The following is a 13,596-nucleotide window of genomic DNA, read 5'->3' on the forward strand; positions in this document are numbered from 1 at the left end:
ACACCCTCCCAGTGACCTTTCGCTTCGTGCTTAAAACTATCTACCACGCCAGTGCCCGAGATGCCTGTCGTCCCAATATTGTGATCAAGATGTAAATCATTCAGAAAGCTATGCTCCTATAACAGACTCTCAGATGTCCATTAACGTGACAGGGCGTGGCCCTCCTCGTATACCCACTCGTGCCCACCCAACGCCTTGAAGATTCAGGTCTTTGGTGTCCAACCAATGGCACTGCCTCACCCGATGGGCCCTTAAAATTTGCACCTTCATCCAAGCAGGTCTGTGGTCATCAGGGTCAACAATGGCCCTTTCTCAAACTCCTCGTTGGGCATAGAGTCAAGGGAAGAGTCATCTTGATCTTCGGCGGTGTGAGCCAGCTCTGCCCATTTTGTAGTCAGTGGTAGGGTACGCGTGAGCTGTATTTCCGTGACCACTTCTGCTCACAGGCTCAAGGTCCAGCCCCATCTTAGGTTGGCCATGCAATCCCCTCCCCCCACCCCATGACCTGTTTAGTTGTTGACAGTGTGAGTTCATCCAGTCATGAAGCGATTTCAGGTTGTTCTATAAAGTGTATAAATCTTGGACCGAAGACAGTTTTAAGTAAACTCGTCAGTTTACTGATGTAACTCAATGGCCAAGTTGTTCAGGAGCAACTTGAGTGGTTCTTGTAAAGATTGAATAGGACTGGGGAAAGAGTGGAGCCTTGCAGAACTCAGCATGTTATTTTTTCTCTAGTCGATGTGAAGTTTCCCCATTTTTCAATGACGTTTAGCATAAGGATGCCTTTGTGTTTGGTACAAATACCTTACTCAATAAAGACGAGGAAGACAGAATCAGCACTGTAACTACAAGGGCAAAACTTGACAACTTTGACAGAGCTGATCAATGTGGCGAGCCTTAGGCTAAATTCCTGTCTCAACGAAAGTTTGCACAGGTATTGGAATTCTGTGTTCTGTGATAATTATCCTGCGCTCCGTGTTTTGCGTGACAGAATTTGTCAGTTCAAACCTGCTAAAATGTACAGGGAGAAAAGGCCTAGAAAAAGGCAAAAAGTGGAATACAGTGTGGCAAATACTGATTTTGCATGCTATGCCTTGTTTCAACCTTGAAAACCCAGAATAACGGGTATCTAGACACCCGATACATACCTCATCCTCGGGTAATGGTAGTTACTGGGTGTGGTACATACCCGTACCTTATTCCACACAACCTGGAAGCAGGGCCATAGGTCAAAAGATACTGGAGGGAATACTAGGGAGCGTAGCGTGACTGTTTTATGGCATGGAGATACTGAGGCCCATATTTATACTCGGTTTGCGCTGAATTAGCGTCATTGTTTTTACGCTAATTCATCGCAAACCTAACTCCATATTTATACTTTGGGAGCTAGACACGTCTAGCACCAAAGTTATTGAGTTAATGTTTTCTGGACGTGAAAAGCTACTTTGCGTCAATGAGATGCAAGGTAGGTGTTCCCGTCCTGAAAAGGACGATGTGGCCTTTGCGCCATATTTATCCCCCGTGCTAAAATCCAGCACGGGAGGATGGGGGCCTTAAAAGCCTGGGTACGGGCAGGCGTAAGGGGACCTGTGGGCATATTTCTATGGTCAGAGATCATGGAAAGTGCCCACAGGTGCCCTTCCCTGGCCCCAGGTACACCCCCACCCACACCAGAGGGACACCACAGGATGGGGGACCCATCCCAGGTAAGTCTCGGTAAGTATTTTTTAAATTTATTTTTTCCTGCTCTGGGTCCCTGACTTGGGGCCCCCTGCATGACTTTACTAAGACAGGAGCAATGTCCATGGGGGATGTGCGCCAGGAAATGGCGCTACACTCCTTAGAGGCATTTTTCTGCCTCTAAACAATGTAGTGCCATAATTCAGTGCATAAGCTCCGGTTTTCCCCACGCCTCCCTCGCCCTGTTGGGGTGCTTTCCAAGGACGCTAACAGGGCATTAGCACCGGCTAGTGCCATTCCATTAATACGGCGCCCGGCCGGTGTCTTGGAATGGTGCTAGCTGGCACCAGCTTTTCATGCAAAACTGCGCTAACAGTGTTGTGCGTGAAAAAGTATAAACCTGGCCCTGAGAGTCCTGAAATCAGGGTCAAAGGCTAAAGGTTCAAAGGTGTGGGAATAGGCCGGATGGGGACTTATCTCTTGGGTGCAGCAAAAGCATTCTCAGGTATGAAAATAGCAGGGCGAGTCCTGCGGCTTAGGGCCAGGGCCTGCTGGTTCCTACGCATGGAGAAAGCAGGCTGAATTGTGTGGTTCATGGAGAGCTCAAGGGTTGTAAGTCATGGCGATTGGAGGCTGATAACTGAGTTTCAGGGCCGGGGCCTACTCACAGGGTTCTAGGAAATGGGGCTTCTGCAGTAAATGGTGTGGCGCTGGTTCGGGCCTGAGTGTTCTTGGGTAAGGGAACAGCAGGGCGAATCTGCACCTTAGGTTTCATGCCTGAAAACTACCAGTAGCCGGATTAGCTGGGCTGTTGGTTAAGGCATGCCTGTTCTCAGGCTTAGAACCTGAGTGTGTGCAGGTGACAGTGAATGCTGAGGGTCAGGGTTGAGGGATCTCAGGTCTGGTCGTCAGGCAGTAGGCTGACTGTTCTCTTGTACGGGGAAAGCAGGGTGAATCCCAGGGCGTGGCGTCAGAACCGAGGTAGTGCGGTGAACCCTGAATGTCAAGGTCAGGTCTCAAGGACACAGGCGGTCAAGCAGTGTTCCTTTACTGAGCAGCACGGTTACGCCTTCCGTCATACATCTTCAGGAGCTGCGCAGCAGAACAGACGTCACATTGTAGCGTACCTGCCCGAGATCCCCCACGGTGGCATTCACGTAGGAGAGGGCCCTCAAAGCTAGACGAGGTTCCCCTGGCGCGAGCGAGAGAGACAATGGGACTGGCAGGCGGGGGGCCAACCTGGGGCGTGGAGCTGGCAGAGACTGCGGCCTCACAATAACACAAATAGAGACAAAACCGGCAAACCGCAGAAACCGAGGATAAAGTCTCATTTCAGAATCAATAGAGCTACAATGAGTACACAGGTGAGAGGAGGGGGGTGCTAGCCCGGGGCGCTGCCTGTAAAAGCAGCATCTGTTCAGAGGGCTATGGGTGCCACTTCCTGTGTCCTGTGTCCTGGATCACCTGAGGTCGGCGCGCCCCCTTCTGACGGACTTGTGCTAGGCCAGGGCGCTGTCTGTGAAAGCAGCGCCTTACTTAGGGCGAGTGGTACCGGTACCCCCGTGGAGTAAATCAAGATGTTGAGGTCCCCAACAGAATGCTTTGAGCGACTCCTGCAGCCCTAAAGCTCACAAATATCCATAGACTTTATATTGAATGGTGGCCCTTAAAGGATGCATATGGTATGGATGTAAATAGGGAAATTTCCATCAAGGCCGCCGCAGTGCTTGAAATGGAAAAATAAAAGTGCAGGTACTCTGTATAAGAGTACCTGCTTGTTTCTGAGAAGTGTCGTTACTCTCCAATGAAAAGTATTACGTTTTTCTTGAGAAGTGCCGGTACTCTCCCTCTCAAAATAAAAAAAAAAGTGCCGGTACTCAGTACCGAAGAGTACCGGCCCATTTAAAGCACTGATTAGGCCGGCAAGGCAGGGCGGAATCAGGCGCCCAAGTAGCCTGTCTTCACCCCACTCCTACCAGCCCTTTAGGAGGGGTCGACCCGACAGACTTCTGACACTCCAACGGACCTGAAAGCGGGGAGGCCTTTCAAGGATTTCCAGTGCCCTGACGCTGCTTCTAACTGCATGGAGCCCTCTTAAGTACATGCAGAGAAGACATCTAGGCCAGTCTGGGGTCAGACGCTTGTGCAGATGCCCGCCCTTTTCCACAACAATTCACTAGCCAGAATGCAGTGTAATGAATGCAAACATATTTCTGTAAACAATAATCGATAAAACAAGCTGTTCTCTGGGCGGTCACCACAGAAGCAAGGCAAGAATGCGGGAACAAAGCAAGGAATTCTCTCTAAGCACAATAGCTTTTTGTGGCGCTTGGGTGGAGTGGCAGTCGTCCCCGAGCTCTCTGCCAGTTTACCAACCCGCCCCTCCCCCTCTTCATTTTTTCACGGCGAATATCCACGGTGAAGAGAGCGATACAGGTCAGTGGTTACATATCTCAACTTCATAAACCTTTAGTTCACCGATTAGAAACACGGGGGCTGCCCCAACCTCTCATCTTTCCGGGAAGGATAAAATGAGTATAAGGGTGGACAGCAGACTGCATTAAATTTTAGCAAGACTTTCGCAGCAAGCGCTACCGGAAACACAATTTATACTACCAAATGTGCTAGGATACATTGAATAACTTTCAGGATGTGGGACGTCGGGACAAACACAAAGGGTCGGGAAGTTCACACCGAACAACTCAGATGTGACCTGAAATAGTGAAGACCATGTTCGACTACGTTAGGGCCACCCTTGGCACGGTCGGATTGCGACAGAAAATAGGTAAAGGCGTCATAATAAAAGGACCCCCCCCCCATTGGTGAAGAAAATAGCTACAAAAGTGACAGATGTTTGCAAAATGTGGCAGTTGTGAACCTACAAGGATACGCTGTATAATTGTCTTGCAAAGTATAGGAGACCATATGGATTTGAACTTGCTGCTGGCAATGCTTGTTTTAGTGTCATGGAAATTAACAATAAAAACCGGCCCAGCAGGACCATAAATCAGGCCCACCAACAGCCAAAAAATGCCCACGCGTTGACCTGTCAGACCAGCACATCGGGATTGCCTGATTGCCCTACAGGCCATTCCCACCCTACTCCTTGGGTTACACCGATGTGAAACACCATGGTCATGAGCAGATGTGCACGACCCATTCCTTCGTCCTCGTCCCAGCCATTACTTTTGAGGTGAATCAATGTCACACAGGAGAAACAACAAAACGTGAGAGATGCGTCCACCAACCCTCTGGGTGCTGTAAATCTTAAGAACTTTCTGTTTTCCTTCTCATGCCTAATGGCTTGGAGGAAATGAGTGAGATCTTTACAGGGCTTCATTCTGATGATATTGAATCAGTGGTGCTGGCACAATTTTCAGAGTGCGGGTCCTGCCATCATTGGTACATCACTGCGGTCACAGGAATCGTGAAAATACAAGAGTCACACATAGAACAAGTGTAGCAAATGAGCCACGCCCATTTAGGAGGGTGGCAAGGGCATAGTATGTATCCTGTGGTACATTTTGTAGCACACTGTCACAAATACGATACTAAAGCAGGGTGTGTAGCACACTGTCATTACAGACAGCACATTTTCCTTTGAAATGGGACTACACGTGCAGAGCCATGCAGTTTTACTGATAGAACTATAAAGGGCACAAACGATAATGTGTGGATATTGGATTTCTGCAAATATTTATCATTGTCACATCTCCAAGTAATGTAACTGTATTTGATTTCATCCTATTATAATCCTTGTTTCCATCACGCTTCAAAATGACAAAAAATTTGCATTTGTGCTTTCCTTACTGCTGATATATTTTGAAATATTTGTACAGTTCATTTACAAACATTTACATTTTGTTGTGTGATAGAACACTAAATTCTACAACCTTTCGTTTCACACACTCTGTACCCCAGCAAGATCATCATATAGTTCCCTTTGTAAAAAAAATTCACTTAGTCAGCAAAAGAAAAGTAAACACCAATCTCCATGTTAAAATAATGAGCAGTAATTTGTCAGAAGACATAGACTGACATTTGACCTAGGTCTTTGAAAACACCACAAATGTGAAAGCTAAAAACAAAATATGTCACCTTTATTGCTCACCCATATGCAGAACTCCGCTATGTTTATTTTGAGGATGCTACAGCACCTCCCGACACGCCTACTTCCGGTGCCTATGTATCAAGCCCCAGAGTCTATCTTTGCCAGGCACAGGGTGGGAGGGGTAACACAACACAGAGCACGTCTGGGTCAGGGAGTAAGTGGCTCCCTAAAGCATGCTGTATGTCTTGCACTGAAAGAAGCTGTCAGTGTCTGATCAAAAGTAAGTACAGTGTTTGTTACTAACATAGGATTGATGTGGGAGAGCTGAGTCTCCTGTTTCGATTTCTGTCCTTTGTCAGTCTTGCATGGGCAATTGGAGAGTCATTATGAAGGCTGAAAACAGTGCTTAATTCTTAAACAAATGAGTGTTGGTACCCAAAGCTCTGCTCACAAGCCAGCGGTCAGCGTTATTAAATGCCAGTGCTCCTAATGCGTAGTCTTGAATCCATCTCATGCCTCTTCAATCAACTACAAGACAGTCCTTGCCCCTTAATCTCACTCTTGCATGTTCCTGCTTTCTCCGTTTGTGATGTTTTTTGTTTCTCATCCTCCTTCATTCTCCTTTGTGTATTTTTCCCTCCCTCTCTCTTGCTATTGGTCAATGTCTGATTAGGAAATATAAATGCCGGACCCCAAAAAGGAGTCCCGGTGGGCACAACCGGCAACCACTGGCTCAAATTAAGCCCTGGCTTACAGTAATGTCAACTTTTCCTCTCATGCACAGATGTAGATTGCTTCCGAGCAAGCAACAACTTTGAGTTGCCAAATGTGCAAGTCTTTATTCTTAAAAGACAGTGCAAGCGGGTAAGTAGCGGTTGATAGGCAGAGGTTGTTGTGAACCTGCCGACAAGCCACCCCGAAAGCACTGGTAAATGTGTTTTGAATCCTGGTGAATTTTATTGAGGATAGGGAAACACAGTAGAAAGTGGGGGTATTCTGACTCCTCGTCATCCAGGTTATTTCTCCCCATCACCATAAGAAAAATAGAGATGAGAGGGTGGATCATACAGACCCTGCCTTGGAAAAGACTGTGAAGAAAATTGTATTAGAAATCATGAGTGCACTACAAGCTTCAGTATCACATGGATGTCTCATGAACCCCATGTTACATCTTTTTTCAGGGTCTTGTATGGAAGACGTGTTGGAAAATGTTTCTTCAGAGCAAAGAGAAAACAATGTAGGCAGAGGTGTATTACGTGAATGTTGGACCGAATTAAAATTAACAGGGGTTTTCCTGGGGTATCAAATGTGGTGTTTAGAGAATAGAAGGATCCTGATAAGACAACTATTCCTAGATTCATGGACAAATTAAACCTTTTGGAGGAGATGGATACGGCTATGCCAGACTCTGTCATAGTGTATTCTCTGGTAGCCAGTCTGGTGGATTGTACTTCTATAGCTGACAAAAGTATACTTAAGGACCAAGCAGATAAGAATATAGATTCTGCTTTGAAGAAATCATGTGCAGGATCCCATATGGCTGTGCCCGGAGGGGTTTGTGGTGCACATACATCTCAATCACTAATTTTCGATTTTAAGAATTCTCTTCAAGTTTGTCCAAGAAGGAGTTCAATGTTCTGCACTACTACAAGGAATAGAAAAACAGATTGCATCCCTTTCAGATATATCCTTTGATTTAGTGAGAGCTGTGGACGAAGGAGGAAAAATAGCAGGTAGAAGAAACTTATATCTAAGCGAGTGGTATACAGACTCTGTACAAAACGCAACTGCTTTAAGAATGCTGCTTGGAAGAGTAAACCTCTATGGATCAGAACTGGAAAATAAACTTCACAAACCTTTTAGAGAAAAGAAACATTTGTCTTCTTTTCATCAACCAACAAATGCTTCCTCTTCCTATTCTTGTTATTTTTCCTCTAAATCCTTCTTTGTCACTCATCAAGAGGGAGGGACAACAAAAACAGACATTTTCAAGAAGACAGAAAGGAAAAGGAAACAGAAACCAAGGAGAACAGAAGAATAAGACACAGCCCTTCCAAAACACAGCGGGCTTGGCTATAATGAAGATGGCCAAAAGTGGTCAGTAGGAGAAAAGATAAAACATTTTATGGAAGCTTGAGAAATACATTCCTCCAATTTCTGGGTAAGACAAGTAGTGAGGGAGAGGCATCAGACAGAGGTTCATACCCTTCAACCAAACTTTGGGACATTATTACATTTCCCCCTAGGAAAAAAATTGAGACACAAGCAATAGAATCTGCAATCCAGAAATGAATTCTAAATTAACCTATTTGTCCAATCTCGAAAGAAAAGAGAAGCAAGGGAACAAACTCCATTGTGTTCCTGGTGCTCAAACAAATGGGAGAATACAGGATGATAATCGATCTGCACAAAGTGAACTACTGAATCTAGAAACTCCCTTTCAAGATAAAGGCACTTCAGAAAATAATTCCCTTGATAGAAGAGAATGCATTTATGATAACAACGGGCTTAGTGGATGATTACTTTCATATACCTACATTGAAGGCGCATCAACAATACCCGAGGTTCTCCGTGATGAAGAGAAATTGTCAGAGTGAAGTTCTGTCCTTCAAGATACTGAGACAATAGCTTCTTTGATAGCAAAACTACATTTGAATGATTGGAACATCCACCTATGTTTGGACCATTGGCTCCTTCATGGCTATCAGAGTTGCCTGGAACATCATGGCCTGTCAATCAATTAAGGGAAATGCAATCTGGTACCTCAACAAAGCAAGATCTTCATTGGTGCACATTTCAAAATGAATATTGGAGTGGAGATTGTACCAGAAGAGAGAGCACCCCCGAGAACAATCTTGATGTCTGTTATGCCTAGAGAAAGTTTATGGACATCTGTGACCGAGGGAGCAGTGCCACATGGCCATGTGTGTTCCCTGTACTCTGGGCCAGAAGTTATTTGAGACAATTTCTTGTCCACCTACTAAATTACTGGAACCATTCTTCAATGTCATGGAAAGAGGAGATTCTAGTTATGGTCCAGTTAATACAGCAGTTGCAGTGGTGGTTGAATCTTCCCTCTCTCATGAAATGATCTCCTCTTCACTCTGCTTTTTCAGTGGTTATAACAACGCATGCCAACAAGAAAGGATTAGGGGGAGGGAGGTGTTTAGCCTCCAGGAAGACCTAGGGGTGTTGGTCTCCAGAAAGAACCAGCACTCTTCAAACTGGGGTAAACTAGCAGCCGCCACATAGGGCATTGTTTCATTTTCAAGAATGGATCATCAGCTAACTTGTCCTAATCCGCACAAACACTACAGCAGCAATATAGTTCAAAAAGAGACTGGGGGGAATGAGACCCAGGTCTCTCAATCTGGTACTCTACCGATTAGAGCATAGATAGAACAACATCTTATGTTTGTGAGAGCTGTTTAAAGGATGGAGAAGGAAAATGTGACAGCAGACCTCGTAAGTAGGGTATTTCTGTCATCCCAATATATCTTTCTCACAACACAGGGGTTTTCTATAAAATGCCAAAAGGTTGGGAAGCCATTCGTAGACCTCATTGCCTCTCAAAAAACACTGAACTGCCAAGGTTCTTCTCATGCTTTCCTGTACCAACAACCATGTTGCCCGGATTTTCTCTTCTGAACTTAATGGTGGTGACTTCTCATTGCAAAATTCCTTTGTCACCTTGCCCTCTTCAAGGACTGAGGTGTCTTCCTCTAGAAAAACTTGCCCTGTCTGTCTTGAAGTTGATAGCGCTGAGCTTCAGAGTGAAGAGATCTCTTGTCATTTAGCAGAGGTCATACAGGGATCAAGTCATCCAAATACTTTGAAACCTTATTCCATACATTAGGGAATTTTTCAATGTTGATATGATTCACCCTTTATCCTTTTCTTACTATATAGCCATTTTTACGTGATGGTTTTCAAAAACAATTGGCAGTCTCAACGTTGAGAGCTCAGTGGTCTTCGTTCAGTGCTTTTAGAGAACCATGGAGGAAATTTGGGAAGTATGAATCATTGTTAATGAGATTATCGAAGGGCTTCACTATCTCTGGAACTTCTTCTAGACCTATCCTTCGTTGGGGCCTTCCTTTGGGTTAAGGGGTTTGTGGGATGTTCATTTTTAACCTTTCACTTCAGTAGATCTGAAGTATTTAAATATGAAAGTGCCTTTTTGGTGGCATTTGCATCTGTCAGGAGGACTGGAGAGCTTGGGCCTACTTTAATTAATCCTCTATTTTTTAAGAGTTGGATGATGGAGTTGTGTTAAGACCTAGTCACGCTTTTCTTTCTAAATGTTTGTCTAACATTCATAAGAAACAGGAGATTTTCTTACCTCTTTTCTTTCTTTCCCTTTCCTATTTCTGAAGAAGAACTATTACAGGCGTTGGATATAAAAAGTGTTATATTTATTTATCTCAAATAGCCAAGGGTATAGAGGAAATCTGAGCTTTTAGGTGCACTGTTTGGAAGTAGAAATCTTGGGTAAAAAGCTTCTAATATGACTTTTTGCAGATGGATTTGTTCTGTGTTTGGAATGGCATACTCTCTTTCTGAGAGTTCTAATCCAGGGCAGTACATGGCAGATCTAGAAGAGGTGTGGTAAACTCTAGGGCTGAGGTCCAGGAAGTAGCTTTGAATGAGATATGCTGGGCTGCATCTTGGGATTCTTCTGAAATTATGGTTAAAGATGATTATTACTAGTTTTGTAAAGCATGTGATTACCTGAGGGTGTCCTGGTGCTAAGATTAGATAACCCACTTTGCAATCCAATACAAAAAATCAAGAAAAAGAAAAGACTATTAGAGATCTAAATGGGATATTAAGGGAAAAGATAATTGTTTAAGACCTACGAAATATTAACATATTCGTTTTCAAATGTAACTCAATCAGTGGATTATTCCATACTTGAGCTATGACCACAGGAAAAGCACATCCTCCCAGTCTTGTCCTGTGGTGTTTAGGTACAGTGATTAAACAGACGGAGGCTGAGCGCAAATGTCTAGAGGGGGTGTGCTTTTTAAACATGTGAGAGATGCAATTGGTGTGAGATGCTGGATGAATGGCCTTGTGATACATGCAGAGAGCCTTAAATCAGCATCTTTTCTGGAGGGGGAGCCAATGTAACTTCCAAAGTTGCGTTGAGACACTTTCAAATTTCCAAATGCCAAATATCAATCTGGCAGCTGCGTTCTGAATCAGCAGCAGTCTCTACATAAGATAAGCAAAGAGGCCAACATTCAGTGTGTTGAAATAGTCTAACCTACTGAGAATCAAGACTTGTATTAACACCTCCCTGGAATATTGAGGAATATATACTAGAATCTTTTTTTAATTCTTTTAGCTGCTACTTTTCTGTCATGCCCTCCATGATTCGTCTTCTGGATGCAGCAGGGGTGGAACATGTCTCATATAAATGGACGTAGACAGGCAGTAAGTTGCTTGGTGTTCTAGTTGTTTCCTGCCTGCAGCTCCTTGCCACCATTTTCACTTTCTGTGTTTCCGGGTTCCTTGCACGCTGCTTCAGTGTTCTCTGCAGCTCCTCGTTGGGTCCCTCTCATGCTGCGAATACTTTTGCCACTTCGTCAGATTCCTCTCTCGGTGCCTCCCTCTGTTCAATCCTGGATATCCTGAAAAGCAAAAGAAGAAACCAGTTATATCATCGATGCTCTGCAGATACCAATCTAGGGTAACCTGTGCGCTCACATGCTTAAAGAGCATAACAGAACTGTACTTATCTGAACTTGCATCTTGTCTGTGGATTGTTTACCATAAACACTAGTCTCTGATAGCTTACCTAAAAGGACACAGATACTATGAATATGATGGTCTCTATGGATTGAAATACGTTACACATTGTTTTCATATCTATGCAATTTGTAAAGCTCTCTATTTTTGCTTTTTTACTTATGACTAGAATTAAAACACATGTAGGACTGTATGTTCTCTCCTTTCTTTTAATTTCTTTCTTTTGTCTAAACTTCTAGTCAGTATTTTTCAGCCTTCCTACAAAATGAACAGTAAAACCTGAGGTATGCTTTACTATGGGAAGTACATGTTCTAATCCTTCCATCCATAGCGTATACACATGTATTTTCTCTCTCTTTTTCCCCTAGATACACTCAAACCATCATTTTATCTTTTTCCACTGATAACCGGAAAAGATGAATTGGTCAGGTATTTAGTTGCCCAAGGAAAAGTATATGTACATTAACACTCACCAAAACAAATGATGTCACTGACTCCCTCTTGTTTTTTCTTTTCTGTGAGGAGCAGTCTTACATAGCCTGAGGTAGGCACTAGCACCACAGCCCAGTCTCTGTGGAACACTTGTTTCTTTTCTTTTTATTCCTCTCTTCCCCGGCGTCCTTGGTTAGCTTTGACTATTGTGGGCTGCCTTTGTCAAGGGTGAAGTTGGGAGTCAGCATTATGTCCGCCTCTTACTCCCGCCGAAAATAAGGTGAGATTCTGACATTTTCAACTTGAAGAACTGTTGGATCATTCTGTGTTAGCACTGTGTATGCTTTATATGGAGTTGGAGGCAATTGGGTGTGTGCCTTTTATCTGTTTAAATGTACTGTCTCCTGCAGTTTGTGAATAGTTGTGGTAGGTAATTGCACCTGTGGGAGCTTGATTTGTACACCTGTGCAGGCCCCCAGTGTCCAAGTGTACACATTTGAGGAGACCAGACATCAGTCTTTTATCTTCACTATTCATGTCTTTGGGTTATACTGTGTTCATTATGAAGGGTAATTGCGAGTATTGCTTTGATTGCTCCACCTCCCACAACACCCATATTGTACACTTAGCCAGATAAATCCTAGCCAGCAACAGCATGTGCTGGAAAGCTAACCTGCTATGACAGGAAGACCAATAGTACAACTTACTTCTGACATGCACTGTTTTTTCGTTAATGCTCAAGGTTCTTCCCTATGTAGTGTCACTCTTTCAGCTTTGGCCCATTTTGGTACCCATCACCTCCACTGGTTCAGAGATGAGGCTGTGTGAGATTTCCAGTCATAGTCAACAATGTTTTGCCAAGTGTAACTGCCAGGTTTACTAATCTGGTACCTGCTTTTTTTAGCCTTGTGTCGCATGAAGCGGCCTTGTAGGCAGCCGCTGGGTGCACTCTCCCTATTACGGTCTCAAGCTGTTCTTTAAGCCTTCTGAATATTGTCTAAGTTAAGGGTAGCTCCATACCATATAATAAACGCTAGTGTCTGTAAGCATCTAGAGAGACTTTAGTGGGGATGTCTCAGATATCCTGTGTAGATATTTGGAATTAGGTAAGTGTGAATTAAGAAATTAAATTGTGTATATTTCAAAGAAGCACTTCTTAATACTTTGTATGTGTATTGTAATATGTGTCCCTAGTCTGAGTCATCAAGACCACTAATCAAGCCCATTTCCCATTTGCTTTCTGGTCATTTAGGCTAACTTTAGTCATGTTTATGAAGGTGCAGGTCTTTTCCTGTCCCCTATTGTGTATATGAATTGTAACAATTCATGTGTTTGTGGCGCATTGTTTATCCCACCCAACTTAATATAGCTCCCTACAGTTACAAGATAGTGCATGGATGGAGGAGGTTTATCTGTTTGTTGAACGTAGGTGACATTTCATATTAAAATTCTTTCTTTCCTTCTCCTGGCCAGCTTAGCTATTGAATGACCTTGGCCTAGTGGAACGTCTTCCATGCACATGCTCCAGTCAGCTGTGTATTGTGCAGATGTTCCTAAAATCAGGTTGCCTTCTTCTGACAGGCATGTTCTAGCTCCTATTGCTGTAAGATAGGCTATCATTTTTTCCTCAAGTCACTGCAGCGGTTTCACAAGGATTAATGCACTTCAGCAAGACTGGA

This window comes from Pleurodeles waltl, chromosome 4_2, assembly GCF_031143425.1.
Source record: "Pleurodeles waltl isolate 20211129_DDA chromosome 4_2, aPleWal1.hap1.20221129, whole genome shotgun sequence".
NCBI lineage: Eukaryota > Metazoa > Chordata > Amphibia > Caudata > Salamandridae > Pleurodeles > Pleurodeles waltl.